This window comes from Seriola aureovittata, chromosome 9 (assembly GCF_021018895.1).
Source record: "Seriola aureovittata isolate HTS-2021-v1 ecotype China chromosome 9, ASM2101889v1, whole genome shotgun sequence".
Lineage (NCBI taxonomy): Eukaryota > Metazoa > Chordata > Actinopteri > Carangiformes > Carangidae > Seriola > Seriola aureovittata.
In genome coordinates this window covers 15,732,729-15,749,924 of record NC_079372.1, presented here as the reverse complement: position 1 = coordinate 15,749,924, position 17,196 = coordinate 15,732,729, and positions in this window count along the sequence as shown.

Below are 17,196 nucleotides of genomic sequence, written 5' to 3'. Positions count from 1 at the left end.
AATGTGTGGAGTGGCATTTACTCAAGCTAAGAGCAGGTCTGATAGCAACACCCCGGACATGAAGCCCTGCCTCGCTGTTTGTCTGCAAGGCACTTCAGCCAATGCAGGTGTGTGCTGTTATACAGTGCTTCAGCACAGCAGCCTGTCTGAAGTGCAGGTTGGGAATTGTGCCTCGACTCAGGCTCTATGGAACTAAAGCCTCCAAATGTTCTGCTGTGACTGACTGTCACCGCTTTCATCAGCAGTGTTTCAAGCAGTAGCAGAAAAAGTGAAAAACAGACTCAACATTGGACTTAAATTCATCAGGTCACCAGGACACAGCTCCGGGTCTGCTGGATGCGTAAATAAGCAACTAGTTTGCTAACTGATCATTTTATAAGGTGATAATGTGTTTATAGCTTGTTACACTACACTGGACAATAAAACGTGCTATTGCAGGTTTAATACTATATTTGACAACAGAATAATTACTATTAACAAGGGAAGAGTAGGATGCTGCCATCAATGCAAGGTTCAGCTGCAGAAATTCCAGGCTCTTGATAAACAGCAACATCTTATTTGTGATTCAAAACAAGGTTTATGGGAAATGTGGTCTGGATTTTTCAAACGCTAACAATACAGAAATGAGGTTATGAATTGTGAGTTATGGCCAAAAACGTGTTTTGGGAGGTCACAGTGACCTTGACCTTTGACCACCAAAATCTAATCAGTTCATCCTTGAGTCCAAGTGAATGTTTGTGCCACATTTGAAGACGTTTCCTCAAGGTGTTCACACCAATGGGATGGACGGACAACCCAAAGACATACTGCCTCTGGCCCTGGCTGTCAGACACATTAAAAGTGTTATATATCTTAATATGTTACAGCGCAATATATATTTATGGTTTGCACACACAGACAGAGGGTAAGTCCTGAGTCCTGTCTTGTTGCCTGATGAAGTCAAGTGTCTGAACAGTGTGAATGGTGGACTAGTTTACTCCAAAACAGCTCTCATTTATCGGCTCATACCCTCAGTGATCCAACGGTGTCAACTAGATGACTTTGAGGATGAAGTTGTGGAGTTCTGTTAAGTTTGTGATCAGAAGTATAATTCTTGAATTCCCCTATACTCTTTACTCTTTTCAATTTTTATCTGAACAATGTTGCAGCACAATATTGTTTCTATCTAACCTCTATCTAAAATGAGCCCATTACAATAGGAACAGACAGGATGATAGCTCATTTTAAAACATAAAAAAAAGTCATAAATCAACAACAAACTCTTAATAACCACTTACTGGGTTTTCCCTGCTCCATTAATCATAAGTGGCAGTTGAGCAGAATCCATCCGTATTTAAGATGCTGATAAAGCCCACAAGATATCATCATATCATCATCATTCGGTCAAACTACCATCTCCAAGTTCAAGACTTAACTTTCACACTCACCCTCAAGAGTCCTAAAGTCAGGAAATAAAAGTAAATGTAACACAGCGACATCCGTCTGAAGGTTTCTTATATTAGCCACAATAAGCTACTGGACAAGACTGTAGCAGCAAAAGCCCTGATTGTTCTGAAATGAGGAGTGTTTTACTGCTAATGAACCTAAAAAATAATGGGATATCAGTGAATGCTAAACATAGTGTAAATATGAACTGAAGGAGCCTCTTTGGTGGGAGGTGAAACATGTAAGTCCAGTTGCCCTTGATTCAACCCTTGCTCTATAATAATGGCCAGGATGTCTGAGAATCATCACAGACATCAGCCCAAGTAAAGACGAGTCATAAAGTCAACGGACTGACTCAGAAATGTCAGTTAATGTAAACAACCGTGTCTATCTGAAGTTAGCTCACATTAGCAAACATTAGCCTCGCAAGCTAGTGGCCAATCTGGCTGTAGCAGAAAAGTATATTTTATGATTATGAATTTAATTAACACTTTGTAAGAGAAAGAATGTGTTATTTCATCATTCAAAAGTCCATCATTAATGTTATGACAGCATTGTCATGTGAGTGATCACATGCTCATCTATAGATAAACATAAATCAATGATCCTGGTCCCAAGTACACAAACACACATTATCACCGCTCCCTGTGTCTTCAGCCGAGTATTTGTGCTGTATGACCTTTAGATGCATCAATCCAGCTGTGGATGAGTAACTCCAGAGATCACCAGCACAAACGCTGAGAGAAACAGTCATTGCAAATACATGCAGATAACAACATTAGCAGCAAAAACACAAACAAATATGGGCACATCCTGAACAGCACCCTTGGGGAGGCAATCTCCTCCCACTGCTAGTGTAGCATGTTTGCCAGCAGCCTGTGTGACAGCTGGTTGTGATGCTCTGTGTTTTGCAGTTGAACCACAGCTAAATGATCCGTGTAAAATGGCTTTTTATGAGACTGTGGGGGGGTAGATGTTTCACAACCTATTTAACTCTTCATCATTGTTTGGTCAAAAAGAGCCTCAATCTGCAGAAGATTAAGTAGACTAATGATAAGTAAAAGTTGATTCATCCACCTACCACAGGACATAGCACAGAAAGACAACACTGAGCAGGCAGTCCGTCATGGAATTACATGACGTTGATCAAGTGATGTATTTTGAAAGCACAGGGGAAATTTCAGCAATTTTTAGTTGTAAAGATGTCAAAGATGTTGAGATGTTTCATTTGAGGCTACTTGGTCCAGTTAACCCTGAAAAGTCAAGTCAAAGTTTATTTATGTAAGACAAAAACATAAATGTTGCCTGAGAGGGTCTTACTACGGTGGCCCAGACAGGTCAACACAATGCAAAAGCCACAACACGAATGCAAATTAAGCCAACACTGAAGTTGCCCAAATGCCCAAAGCCCCTATTGTTCCAGGTTGCAGGTTTTTTGGGGACAGTAGTCCGATTTGGAATTGCTCTCATTGACATGAGAACAATTGGTAAGGCTTCAAGCCAATTAATTTTTCTTGATTGATGTAACTTTATCAATTTATCTTTAATTGTTCTATTTGTGCATTCCACTTGTCCGGAACTTTGTGGGTGATAAGGAATATGAAAAGTCCACTTAATTCCTATAGCTTATACACTAGCTAATAGCTTTGTAACCTTAGATGTAAAAGGTGTGCTATTATCTGAATCAATTTCCACAGGCACAAACCTCAGAATTATGTGTTCCATTAAACACTTAACCACTGTCTTCTGGCCACTTGGAAACCTATCCACAACTACCAAAAGATATGAATAACCCCTGAACTTTGGCATATGTGTAAAATCAATTTGTAATTGTTGAAAGGTTCCACTTGGCGGGGGCAAATGGTCGTGTTTTGGTGCATTAATATTTGGGTTACATCGAGCACAAATTAAACACCTGTGAACAAAATCTTTTGCCGGTTGTTCCAATCCAATTGTAAAGAAGAGTTTTGAAATATACTCTGATAATTTCCCTTAATTCCCTTATAATTTACATGAGTGTCCCCATGCACATAGGCAATTAATGGGCCATATGCTGTTTTCGGCAAAGCTATCCTTCCATCACTAAACTTCCATAACTCATCAATGTCTTTATAACATCCTTTTTTTTCTTCCACAATTTCAATTCAACATCAGAAACTAGATTAGACTAGATTTTTTTTGGAAAGTGGCGGCCATTTTGAATGAGGGATAGAGTGCCTTGTTAAACTGAACTCTCCCCCGCCGGATTAGGCTGTGCTCTACCTCCCCCTACTCCCCCACTTTCCAAGACAATACTACTCACCTAAAACAAACAAACTCACCTAAACAGTCAAAGACACACTACAAACCAATTCAAGGCAATACAAACAAACCATACAGGCCAACTCACCTGAACTAACCGCATGGTCTCAAAGAGGCTCATACAGGCCACACCCCCCACTTAAAAACACTTCCTCTTCCTGGATTTCTTCCTTGCTTCTCCTAAGAGTCTGTCTATCCTAAGTGCTCCCCCTGCTGGGCCCCGAGCTACCATTACTTCTTCTCATCCAAATCCACTGACTGGATCTCACTGCCTCATCTGACATGTCCTTTACTATTTTCCTCACATTCTGTCCACTTCCTCCTAACTCCCTCACCAAAGAGACAACAGACCTCGCTACAAATCCTCTACATCCTACTTCCACTGGACAAATCCTAACTTTCCATCCTCGCTGCTCTGCTTCTGCCCCTAACTCTACATACCTAAGCTTTTTCCTTTCATATGCTTCTACAGCTGAAGCATCCCACGGAACAGTCAGCTCTATGAAATATACTTTCATTCTACTCCTAGACCACAAGAATATGTCTGGCCTTAGCTTTGTACTGGCTATTTCCTGGGGAACAACATGCTTTCCTCCTAAATCTACCTGCATTTCCCAATCACAAGCATCCTCTAAGCTGCCTTGCCTCCTCGCTGTCTTACCAACTTTCTCTCCCTCTTGAACAAACTTGATTGCAACTCTCTTTATTTTAGACCCTCCTAAATTTGCCTGCCTCCGTAAATCTTCAATTCCTGTGGCTAAGCTTTTTAAAACCTGGTTATGTCGCCACATATACTGGCCTTGCGACAGACTAACCTTACAGCCTGACAAAATGTGCTTTAAAGTTGCAGTACCTGAACACAATGAACATAGCGGGTCTCCATTTACCCAGAGCTTTAGGTTCTGGGGAGTTGGCAATACATCATATGTTGCCCCTATCAAAAATCTAATACTACTTTCCTCCATACTCCACATTAATTTCCAGCTAAGCTTTTTCTTATCTACACCTTCCCAATTCAACCACTGTCCCTGCTTAGCCTGGGCCACTGCCTTTGCACCCCTTAATATTTCCTCCTGTCTACGAACCCGTTCCACAACTAGCTTTCTCTTCTCTTTGGGACCTGCTCTACTCCACACCGGTTTGCCTGGGCCAAGCCCCAAGCCTCCCCGGTTTATAATTACTACGTCTTTGACTAGTCATATATTACGTCGTGATGTTTAATAAAATAATATTTACTGCATGAGAAGTGTGAAGAATCATGGGATGTCCCAGTACAACAGTCTGCACCTTTTCTACCATTATTGCCGTCATTGCTGGACTCGGTGTCTTTCAGAGCGGGCCTCTCGGCGGAGCGAATACAGGTTTTCAGAGCGTGTCTGGCACTCTTTCATCCAAATCTGTTCAATTAAGATCGTGTCTTCGACTACTGGGACTGATGTACTTCTGCCATCCTCGCAATCCGTCTCGGTCGCCTCCACATGAGGGCATTCCAGCGTTGGGTGGCTTCCCACAGACTGTATCCTGTGCGTCATGGCGCGCGGAGAATGTTGGTCACATTGGAATGCATTATGGCGCTCCGTCACTGGACAGTACCACATTTACTGAGCCGAGGCATGGCCGGTGGCTTTACCTCGGCAACCTGTCCCGGTTCCCCCTTCTTCTGTGTAGCGGAAGACCTTCGTTCAGGCTGATCCTCAGGTGCCACCTTTCAAAATCCCTAAACTAAAAAAACCCTAACCCTTAAAATGTAATTAAATTAAATTAAATGTCTGTGAGCTGCCTCTCTGATGCTCTTTCTATATGGGGTGAGTACCAGAGAACCCAGGACCCAACTTCAATGCAGGAAATACCGCTCATCTCTGACTTATGCCTCCATGTTCAACGTTCGCGGTCGAGGCCACGCGTAAAGTACTGGGAAGCATGGTCTTACAGGAACTCGTGCGGTGGCTTAACCTCGCCAACCTGTCTGAAAAAGACTCCCTCTCAAAGTCCCGGTTCCCCCCTCTCCTGTGCAGCGGAGTACCGGTCATCTCTGACTTATGCCTCCGTGTTCAACGTTCAGGCTGCTTCTCAGGTGCCGCCTTTAAAGGTCCCTAAACAGCCAAAATTAAAATTAAAATCAAATTAAAATCAAATAAAATTTAATTAAATTAAATTAAATATAATGTCTGATTGTTTGGTGCCCACACCGATTATTCCCCCCTCCCAAACGAAAAGCAGACAGAAACTGAAGGAGCATCTATACTGATATTTATTCAGCAAAGAAGATCGGGAGTAAAATCACATGATAAAGTCAATAAATCTAAAGGCTAATGAAATTAGCTAAAATAGGGGCTACCTAAAAAGAAGGGGATGAGAGTCCAATAAATCAGTTCGAGAGTCTTATCTCTGGGGGTGAAGGGGCCGCAGCACAAGTGCCGGATGCCGGCGGGAGCGGCTCCGGCAGTCCGAAGAGGCACATGGATCCCTCCTGTAGTCGCTCAGCTTCTAATGGCAGCTACCGGCGTCGCACCCCTCTGGCTACGGCTACTCCTCCTCACTGCTTCCTAGCTCTCTGCTGCCTGCCAGTTCTGCTGTCCCTTAAGTCCGCTCAATCACACCTCACAGGTGCGGTTAATTAACATTGGAGGGGAAGTCACCACCGAGTAAAAGGTTTCAACAATAAAAGCACAGCAACACAGCTCACAATAAAACATGCAACATGCAATAAAATTGACAATTCATGCCATACTCCACACTAAAATCATAAATACATTAACTAAAACATGCTGTGCACTAAGGCCCATATATATATATAAAAAAAAAAACCATAGTCACAATTTACCCGTGTGACATCTCCGTCTCCCACGTCTTTCGTGTTTTCAGGTTGAAGGCAATTTCCCTCAACTGCCGATTGGATGGAGCGGCTTCGTTCTGGTCTTACATTGGTTGAATAAACTGTCCCTCAATAAAACAGAGCTACACAGGTCTACGTGATCTGATCATAAGTCACAGCCAGGGCAGGATGTGTACTCATAAGATTTCAACCTAACAGCGTGCAATAAATCCACGATCAATAATTAAAAAAAAAAAAAAAAAACCAACGATCAAAACACAGCAATAATACAAACAAAATCATTAGAAATAAAATCATGCAAATAAATAAAACTAAGAAAATACATAAAAGCATGCATGTAAACTGTGGAATCAATAAATAACCATAAAATCCACTCCCGCCTCTTCAATACTGTAGCGAGAGTTAGGGGGATTCCCCCCAGTGAGTGACGTCAGGAGAGGGGACTCCTGTGTTTAATGAATGATTTGGTGCAGCTGTGACTGATGGCAACATGAGGAGAGACGAACAGTGAAAAGACGGACAGAGGGAGCATGACGGGGTTGGAGCAACACGTTCGGCGGCGCGGCACTCTGGTAGCGGGGGTGTCGTTCGCATTGATATAGAGCTGCTGGCGACGAAGACAGGTAGTCAGAGGGAAGCTGTTCCTGTGTTAGGGGGGGAGGCTGAGTGCCTCCTGTAGCCAAATTAGGGCCCACTTTAAAGAGTGTTGTGCTGCTACTGCTCCTTGTGTGCTACCTGGCATATTGTCTCCGCTTTCATCCGGCTGCCAACCGGTTTCTGTCTCGCCGTCCAGCAAAGCCGTTTCCCCGGGGAGTTGGACGGCGGCACAAGCTCAGACCCCGGGGGAGGGTCTCGCCGTGTTGGCGAGTTAAGTATATTTTACAAACTTTATTCTTATTTCCTTGCGTTGATTATTTGTTATGTATATGAATCGTGGGGGTCGGCCATTATTGTAGTTTTAATAGTGTGGAGTGGGAGGGCTGAGTAAAGGGGAAGTGACGAGTCGTGGGTGGGGCAGTGTCTTACCTGTAGTGCCTCCTAAAGGAGGGTGCCAGCATGTCAAATATTGCCTTATGCTAAAGCTTAGCCTCTGGATGGGTTTAGGGAAGGCAGACATGTTACATCTACTCCTCACATTCGTCCTGGGAGGGATAGTGCGGGTGCCGCTGCAGATGTTGGGGTGGATGGGGAGTCTGCACTTTCTGGTCAAGATGTCCATGTTCTCAGTGACCTAGTGAGACAGATAGGGACCAGTATACGTAAGAACATTGTTTCATGTCTTAAGTCCATTCCAGCTAATGATGCTAACATGACTCAGTCGACCACAGCTGATCTTTCTAAAGTTAACTTGACAATTACACATGACAATTATGAGCCTCATCCTTTCAGGGGGGATAACACTGATAGGATTTCAGTCCCTGCGTGGGAGGAAGCTATGAGGCTCTATCTGAGTAGGAGGGGCATTGAGCTGTGTTACCAGGTGGATGAAGTTTTGGGCAAGCTAAGGGGGAGGGCACGCGACGTAGTGACCATTGGGCTTTGCAGTCAACCCTCCTTAGACTTAAAGTCAGGCCCCTCAACCTGTATTTGACATACTTAAGCAGCACTTTGGTGACTCGGTGACCTCTTTCATGCCCCTTGCTGACTTTTATGACACAAAGCCTCAACCCACTAAGACAGCTGTTGACTATTGGATCCAGCTTAACAAAGCCATTGACACGGCTGTAGATGGACTGAAGAGACAGGGAAAGACTCTCGACAATCCTTCCCGTGAAGTCACAGTCAGATACTGAGCTGTCTCTAGTCTTCAGCTGCAAGCCACTGGAGGAGTGGACTGCTACTGATGTTCAGGTGAGGTTGGACGAACACCACTGGAAGAGGCGCCTCCAGCAGCGTCAGTTTTCACACCCAGCTGGAAACCTGCAATCCAACCAGGCTGCAAACGTTTTGCAGTGCCACTCACAGTCTGCAAGGGGGGGCCCCTGCCCTTGAAACAGTTACAGCCAGCGGAACATCACAGTCTGAAGGGCAGTCGCTTGATCATGTTATCACTCTCCTTGAGCGGTTACTGCAGCGAGAGGCTTCCTGTCATTCCAGGTCGCCAAGGTCAGGTGCTGGCGGCCGCAGCAGGTCTCGAGGTCCGTGTTCCGTTTGTGGGGGGGACGACCATGACACCATGTCTCATTGCAGGAGAGAGCGGCTTTGTTTTCGCTGCTATGCTACTGGACATCAGGCTGTGACCTGTCATAGTGCTCCTCCTTCTGACTTACCTGCTGCTCAGTCTGGTGGTTCCAAACAGCAGGGAAACTAGTTGGTCCACACGAGCAGGGTAGTAGTGTAGGGCCAAATGACATGTCCCCACAAGATTCTGATGATGTTGATCTTGGGTCAGTATACTCACAGTTCTGCTCCTTAGCAGGTGATAACTCCAATGTGATTATTCAAAACACACAAAGGCTGTCTGCAACTGATAACCTGTTTCACACTGATGTGCTGATCCAAGCTACTGTAAAACTTCGAGCTATGCTTGACAGCGGCTCCATGGCCTGTTCCTTGAGCTCTCGGGTGCTCCCTTTCCTGATGCAGAACAATGTTGTTTCCCCTGACTCTGTTTCCCCCACTTCAGTTGTTCTTGTCGGATGTGGAGGTTCGAGAACCAACCCTGTCGGCGTGTGTGAGTTGCAGATGAGGGTGTTTGGCTGTTGCTTCTCGGTTCCAACGCTCATCGTGGAGGGCCAAAGTGATGATCTCATTCTTGGCAGCAATGTCATGAAACACCTCATTCGGGTGCTGAAGCACCCTGGAGACTTCGAGGAGAGGACGTCTCTTTCTGATCAGGTTCCTGTGGAGGAAAGGAGCTTGCTGCAGCTGTTGACCACTGTGGAGACATGGAGAGGCGATGAGTGTCCTGATAAGGTTGGGACTGTTAAACTCAAGCATGCAGTGACCCTGGAGCCGTTGACAGAACACTTAGTTTGGGGTCGCCTACCTGCTCATCTATGTCTCTCAGCTGGCAGCACGGTGGTTGTGGAGCCAAGTGAGTCAAGAATAGTGCCACGTTCAGTGATGGTGGGGCGTGTTGTGACACCACTGTGGGGTGACGGATGGGTTCCAGTCAAAGTCATTAACCCCTCCCCCAGATCAGTGACTTTGAGACGCAACTGCAAGATTGCTGACGTGTCACCATGTGTCGCACTGGAGGACTTTGACACTGACTACTTTTATGTAACTGACTCACCTGATGAAGTGAGATGTACTGTGACAAAGACAGCTGACAAATCTGACACAGCCAGTGAAAAGAGCTTGACTGTTGACTCAGACTGTAATGCCCGACCGACCCATAGCCCTATGCTCTCTGACCTTGGACTACAGGACATTGACGCTGATGCGACTCACCTGTCCCCCTTCTGGAAGGCGAAGCTTGTTGACCTGCTGGCTAAGTATGAGTCCGTCTTCTCTCGCCACAGGCTGGACTGTGGTAAAGCCAAAGACTTTGTCCACCGCATCCGACTGAGTGACAGCAAGCCCTTCAGACTCCCTTATCGCCGACTGTCCACATCGCACTATGAGAAGCTGAGGGTGGCTTTAAATGAGATGGAGGAGCGAGACATCATAAGGAAGTCTACAAGCGAGTACGCATCACCTCTTGTTCTTGTCTGGAAAAAGAACGGCGACCTGCGTCTCTGCACTGATTTTTGGTGGCTGAACGCACGCACTGTCCGTGACTCGCATCCCTTGCCTCATCAGGCTGATGCCTTGGCCGCCCTGGGGGGGAATGCGTTCTTCTCGACCATGGACCTGACCTCTGGGTATTATAACGTGGAAGTGCATGAGGAGGACAAGAAATTCACTGCGTTCACCTCTCCATTTAGGCTTTATGAGTACAACAGGCTCCCGCAGGGACTTTGCAACAGCCCAGCCACGTTCATGAGGATGATGATGGCTATCTTCGGTGATCAAAACTTTATGTGCCTCTTGTGTTATCTTGATGATATCCTGGTGTTTTCCCCCAATGAACAGCTGGCGTTACAGAGGTTGGAGATGGTGTTCGAGAGGTTAAAGGCGCACAACCTGAAACTAGCTCCGAAAAAGTGTCACTTCATGAGGCCTTCAGTGAAGTTTCTGGGGCATATTGTGACGAAGGAAGGCATTTCAACTGATCCGGAGAAAGTCAAAGCTATTGTGGACTTGCAGGAGAAGGACTTAATGGTGGAGGGCACTGACGTCCCATCCCCTACCAAGGTCAGATCCTTTCTTGGGATGGTTGGGTTTTATCAGCAGTTTTTTGAGGGCTACTCTGGTATTAGCAAGTCTTTGTTCGCGCTGACGTCTGGTGGAAAGAGGCTGCAACGTATCAAGAGTAAGAAGATCCAGCTTACATCTCGGGACCTCTCTTCTGCTGATTGGACACCTGGATGCAGTGAGGCTTTCAGGAAGCTAAAGCAGGCTTTGTTGAATAATGTCACTCTTGCTCACCCCGACTTCAGTAAGCCTTTCCTCCTGTCGGTTGATGCCTCATCCAATGGCCTCGGAGCAGTGCTTTCTCAGCTGGCTGATGGTGATGATGTTGCGAGGCCCATCGCATTTGCCAGCAAGTCGTTGAATTATGCCCAGTCTCGCTACCCAGCACACAGGCTGGAATTCCTCGCACTGAAGTGGGCTGTGTGCGACAAGTTCAGCCATTGGCTGAAAGATCACCAATTCACTGTATGGACCGACAATAACCCGCTCACTTACATTCTCAGTAAACCAAAGCTGGACGCCTGTGAGCAGAGGTGGGTGTCGAGACTGGCCCCATACGACTTTCACATCAGATACATTCCTGGTCCTAAAAATGTTGTGGCGGACGCCCTCAGCCGTGAGCCCTTTGTGCACCCCAGTGTGCTTCATCGACTCACTACAGGCCCCTATGGTGCACTTCTGGAGGCAGCTAAGGCCTTGGAACCTGATTGTGTGCAGGATGCTTTTCGGTTGTCATGTGATCCTCTCAGCCGCTTGCAGCATCATCCCTTGACTGTGGCCTCCAACAGTGCGGTGGCAGTGTCCCAACATCCACCTATCTCCTCAAAAGCTGTGTCAGCTGTTCTTGAACACTCCCTGGAGAACGACTGCTTGCCCCCTCATGCATTCTGCTTGCTGCAACTCACTCAGTCACTTCTGCCTTCCGACCTGTCTGATTTTCCCCCCTTTGCCCATAGACAAACTGACATCGTTGCAACGTGCTGATCCATGCTTGGAATGGGTGCTGTACTTTGTGGAACGTCAGAGAGACGCGAACGCCCACGTGAGCCAGCTGAAGCCTTGCGGTTTCTCCGGCACTGCAAACAACTTACCATCAAAGCAGGTGTTCTGTATCGCATGTCAAAGGATGCTGTGACAAAGAGAAAGACTTACCGGTATGTAGTGCCCACTCACCTGAAAAATAAGGTCCTGAAAGGTATCCACGATGAAGCAGGCCATCAAGGGCAGAAGAGAACGCTTTACTTGGCTAGACAGCGGTTTTACTGGATCGGGATGGAGAAGGATGTCAAGGACTATGTGCAGCGCTGTCGGCGTTGTTTGGTCAGTTACTCTCCTGACCCGAGGCCAGGGCGCCACTCGAGAGTGTTAAGACCTCTAGACCTTTTGAGTTGGTCTGCATTGATTTTTGGTCAGCTGAAGACTCATCCAACAAGTCTCTTGACGTACTCGTTGTGACTGACCATTTCACTAAGCTGGCTCAGGCCTACCTCTGTCCCAACCAGTCCGCTAAGGCTGTCGCTCATCAACTCTGGAACAACTTTTTCTGTGTTTATGGCTTCCCAGAGCGAGTGCACTCAGACCAAGGTGCAAACTTTGAAAGCAGCCTAATTGCGGAGATGCTCCAAGTCGCTGGTGTTGAGAAGTCTCATACAACACCTTACCATCCCATGGGCAATGGGGCAGTCGAAAGGTTCAATCGCACCCTTGGGAACATGATCAGAGCTCTTCCACCCAGAGCCAAGCAGAAATGGCCCCAGCTCCTGCGTTCACTCACCTTCTCCTACAATGCGACAGTCCATGAAACCACAGGTTTTGCACCCTTTCTGCTCATGTTCGGCAGGGTTCCCAGATTGCCTGTGGACATGATGTTTCAGTCTGTGCTCATGGATGAGCAAGTGGTGGATTATGATGTCTATATGCAGTGTCTCCGATGTGACTTGGCAGAGGCTATCAGGATTGCTCAGATTTCAACCACAAAACAACAAGAGAAGCAGACTGAGCTGTACAACCGCAAGGTGAGGGGTGCCCCTGTGGAGGTTGGGGACAGAGTCTTGTTGGCTAACAAAGGAGAACGAGGTCGGAGGAAGCTGGCTGATCGCTGGGAGGGTCATCTGTACACTGTTGTGGAGAAACAGGATAACACTCACACCTTCAGACTCAGGAACTGTGCGACAAACCAGGAGAAAGTGGTACACAGGAACCTCATCATGCCTGTGAACTTCTTACCTGTTCCTGCTGATCCGGAAGATGGTGGCTCCTGTGTCAGTGACCTGACTGATAAGGCTGTGGATGAGTCTGTGATGGATGCTGAACATGATGGTTCAACTGTGCTTCCTGGATGTGGACCCGAGGACAGGACTGTCTATTGGATCTCTCAGCTCCCAGCCTCCACCGGAGATCAGTCGACCTCTATGGCCGATGAGGATGGATGTGACCAGACGGGATCTGATGCACCTGATCAAGTTGACCCTGACAGTCACAATGACAATAGACTTGACAGTCCAGACGAGAGCATTTCTGACAAACTGAAACAGTCTGACCCTTGTGGTTCTGCTGTTAATGCTGACTGTTCTGTTGACTTACTTGACTCTCAACCTTCTGTCTCTCTCGCTCTTCCAGTTGACTAGCTGTCTCCTGATGTTAGGTCTGTTACTGCATCAGAGGCAGGACAAGACCATTCCTATGATAGTTTGCAGAGAATGTGGACAAGATATGGGAGAGTTGTTAGGCCAGTCATCAGACTTATTCAGAACATGCGCCAGAAAGTTGTTGCTGGTCGCTAGTATTATTTCATGTAATGGCCTTGTGTAGTTGATTATTGGCTCAAATGTAGCCTATGAGTTCCTTCAATTTTGAAGAGGGTCTGGGTCTTATTTTTTTTTTCTGTGATGGTTTGACACCTGTGTGTGACTACTAGATGGGTTTGTCCAGGTGGTAAATTTGTGTGCTGTTTTACTGACATGATATCTGAGTAATTTAACATGTATATGGGCATGTTTTTGCTATGGATGTCGGAAGGCTTTGCAACCCTTCCTCATTCTAATTCTTCAGGAATAGTCTCTTGACTGGAGTATTTGGTATGTGTGGTATTAGCAGCACTGACAAACTTTGTTTTTTATCCATTTCCTCCTCTTGATTTGTTGTTATTGATGCCTGGTATGGTTGTAGTTTGGGTAATGTACAGTCCGGTCTCATTTTTTTTTCTTTTGGTTTTTTTGTATGGGCAAGTAGAGATCAGTAGGGGGGAATGTAACGGAGTAGTAGGTGATTCCACTTGCCATAAAAAGTCATCTCACAACACGCAAACTTGTTTGTCCCATGGTCATTAAATGCAGCACCCCTGTGGTTTAGGGTCGTGCAACCCTGGGGGTAGCAACAGTCGGACCTTGCTATCCCCCTGGTAGGTGCATGAGCTATGAGCTCTGCATTGTGTCATATTAATTACTGTAATTTCCAATACTAAGGGGTGGTTTAAGTTGTATTATTTTAAACATATAGCTCCCGAACGGTCGAGCACGTCCTTTTTCATAAAAGTTGACAGTGTTTTTCTTTTAATTGGGTTTACAAAATGGCTAGTGCTACACTTTGCTCGCTAACCTGCACTTTCTTTTCATTTGACATTTTTCAGATGTGTGTGTGTGTGAGGAAAACCGGGTTCTGACTGTATTAATCCCTCTGCCAGGCCAGCCAAGGTTCGAAATAAACGGCAAGTGCCAACTGTGATGGTCATCTTCGTCTCTTAAATTACACAATGCAAAGAGAGAGAGTACAAAGACGCTACACATGCCCGGTGGCTTTACCTCGCCAACCTGTCCCGGTTCCCCCTTCTCCTGTGCACTGTAAACCCAGATTTTGATTCAACTCAAAGAAACTCAGTTCATATTACTTAAATATGTCCATTTTATTGACATTACTTACTAATTCTGATTAAGCTGAATGTTTTCATGTCCTCTCTTATTGTAATTGTATTTTTAAGTCCAATCAGTAGTTCTACTCAAACAAACCAAGTTCACATTACTTAAATGTGTCATTTCTTAAATCAATTATGAATTCTGAGTAAATTCTACTATATAATGGCCAGTCCTATTGTAATTATGTGTTTGAGCTCAAACAACTCATTATCATCCCTTTTTGCCTGTTATGCTGACGTCACCCATGCAGCCGCCAGAAATCAGGTTTATACCAGTTTGATAGAGTGGAATCGCTGAGCTCCGAACTTTTTCAGCAGCGAAGTTTTTGGACCACAATTTCTTCAGTGAATGACCAATGTCCAGCCTCAAAATGGTAAGTACCTGGCGCTAGTGCAATAGTTGATGTAATTTAACATTTTATTTTAAAAATCTAGTTATCATCAAGCTATTAATGTAGTTAACCAACTTTTCGTTTGAACATTTTATTGAATAATACAAAAAGACAAAGACTATACTATAAGCAATCAGCTACCGCTGTCCCACACTGAGCTGAGCTGGAGACCTGTGTTAGCTAAAATGCGGGCAACGGACCAGCGAACGTCTCGGTAAGTTAGCGCAGAGCTAACGCTTTTCGGCGACGTGTCTGATGACGAGCGTCCACTTTGGGTGCACTTCGAGTCCACCGCGGTGTCCAATCCCACACAGCCTGCGCGCGCACTCACAGCGGGCTCAAAGTGGGCTCACAGCGGACGTTCGTCGGTTACGTCAGCACCGACCTCAGTTTTGAGACAGCGCGGACTTGTCGAGTTTGATGACAGCGTTCGGCACTCAATTCGAAGAATTTCTTTGTTGCTTCCAGAAAACTCAAACTGAGCTGAGACGTGAAGCAGCTAGCCACGGACCCGCAGACATCTTTGCAGGTTGGTGCACACAAGGTCACATTATGAGTTGTGTAATTTCTTCATTACAGTGATTTAATTTTTGTTAGCTGGCTATTTGTCCCACTCTTTGCTGTCTTGCTAATTAAGTAATGTTAGCTTGTTGGCTATTGTGTTCATTTGGAAAGCCACTATCAAGGTCTTTTCTTAAAGGGAACATATTATGCAAAATGCACTTTTCCATGGTTTTCTATAAGTAGTATGTGTCCCTGGCATGTCTACGAACCCCCCAAACATGAGAAAAGTCCATCCTCTCCGTCTTTTGCTTTCTCCACCTTTCAGGAAATGTGCTCAGACAGGCGAATTGGAGATTTTCCCTTGATATCGTCAAGAAGGGCGATGCCACCTCCCCCCGGGTGGGTGACACTCCCCGAGCTAGGTGTGTGTTCCGCCCACTGAGTCTGGCTTGCAGACGCTATGGTTACTTCCCTTGTGAACACTAGCTTTCGGTAGAACAATGTCGAAGGTACGAGCGAAACACGCTAGTTGCTTTGTTGTTGGCTGCACAAACCAACACAGAAGTCTTTATTTAACCCCTACGCCCGAGGATCTGAAGACCCAGTGGATTAATTTTATTTTTGATGGAAATGTACCCGCTCCAACTCTGAAAGTGTTGTACGTGTGTGCTAACCATTTCACCTCGGACTGCTTTCTCAACGAGGGCCAGTACAATGCAGGATTTGCTACAAGTCTCAAGATAAAGCTTGGATCAGTAACGACTGTCCGTGACCCAACTTTGAACTTGGGAACTGTAAGTTTTACCATTTTATGTTGCTTTACTGTATGTTCACAAGAGCCTGTTGTGTGTGTGTTGTTAGCATGGCAGCTAATGTGGCTAACGTTTTGCCTCGTCGACACGCAGCCGGGTATAGCCGGGTACAGATTGTATGCAATTCTTCTGCTTGGTATCGCCGTGTGACATTGATTAGAGCCACCCTGCTAAAGTATTATACTTCAAAGGTGTTTTAGCTGTCTGTAAAGTCAAGCCGGTAGTGATTAGCATAGGTGTCCGGGCTTGTTTATTAGTGCTGTGAAAGTTATTATTGAGAGTCATGCCTTATGATGGCCGTTTTAACATTTATATCATGTTTACAGATACAGTGCCTGTAGGGAATATCTAGATAAGCGCAGAGTTAAGGGGATATGTCCAAGGGTATAGTCTATAATACACATTTTTTGCATTTTGCACATATAGTGAGCTATTTGCAGTATTTACAAGCTATTGACAACCTAATTTACACATAATTGAGTGCATTTGTTGTTATCAAGGTAGCGTACATACGTGGTCTGGCATCAGTCACAAGCCATTAAGGAAGTTCATTATAAGGACATGCAGAGTTACGGACCCACAATTGACACTTTGCGACTCTTTCCACCATCAAACTATCAGATTGATAGGAAACAGAGACAAAGGACCCCTCTTCCACAAACAGACCATGCTTTTAGCATGCCCGAACGACACAGAACCAGACCAAAGGTCAAAGGGCCAGCTCCAGAGGATCAACCAATGGACACCAGACAACTGGAGAATATTGGCAAAATC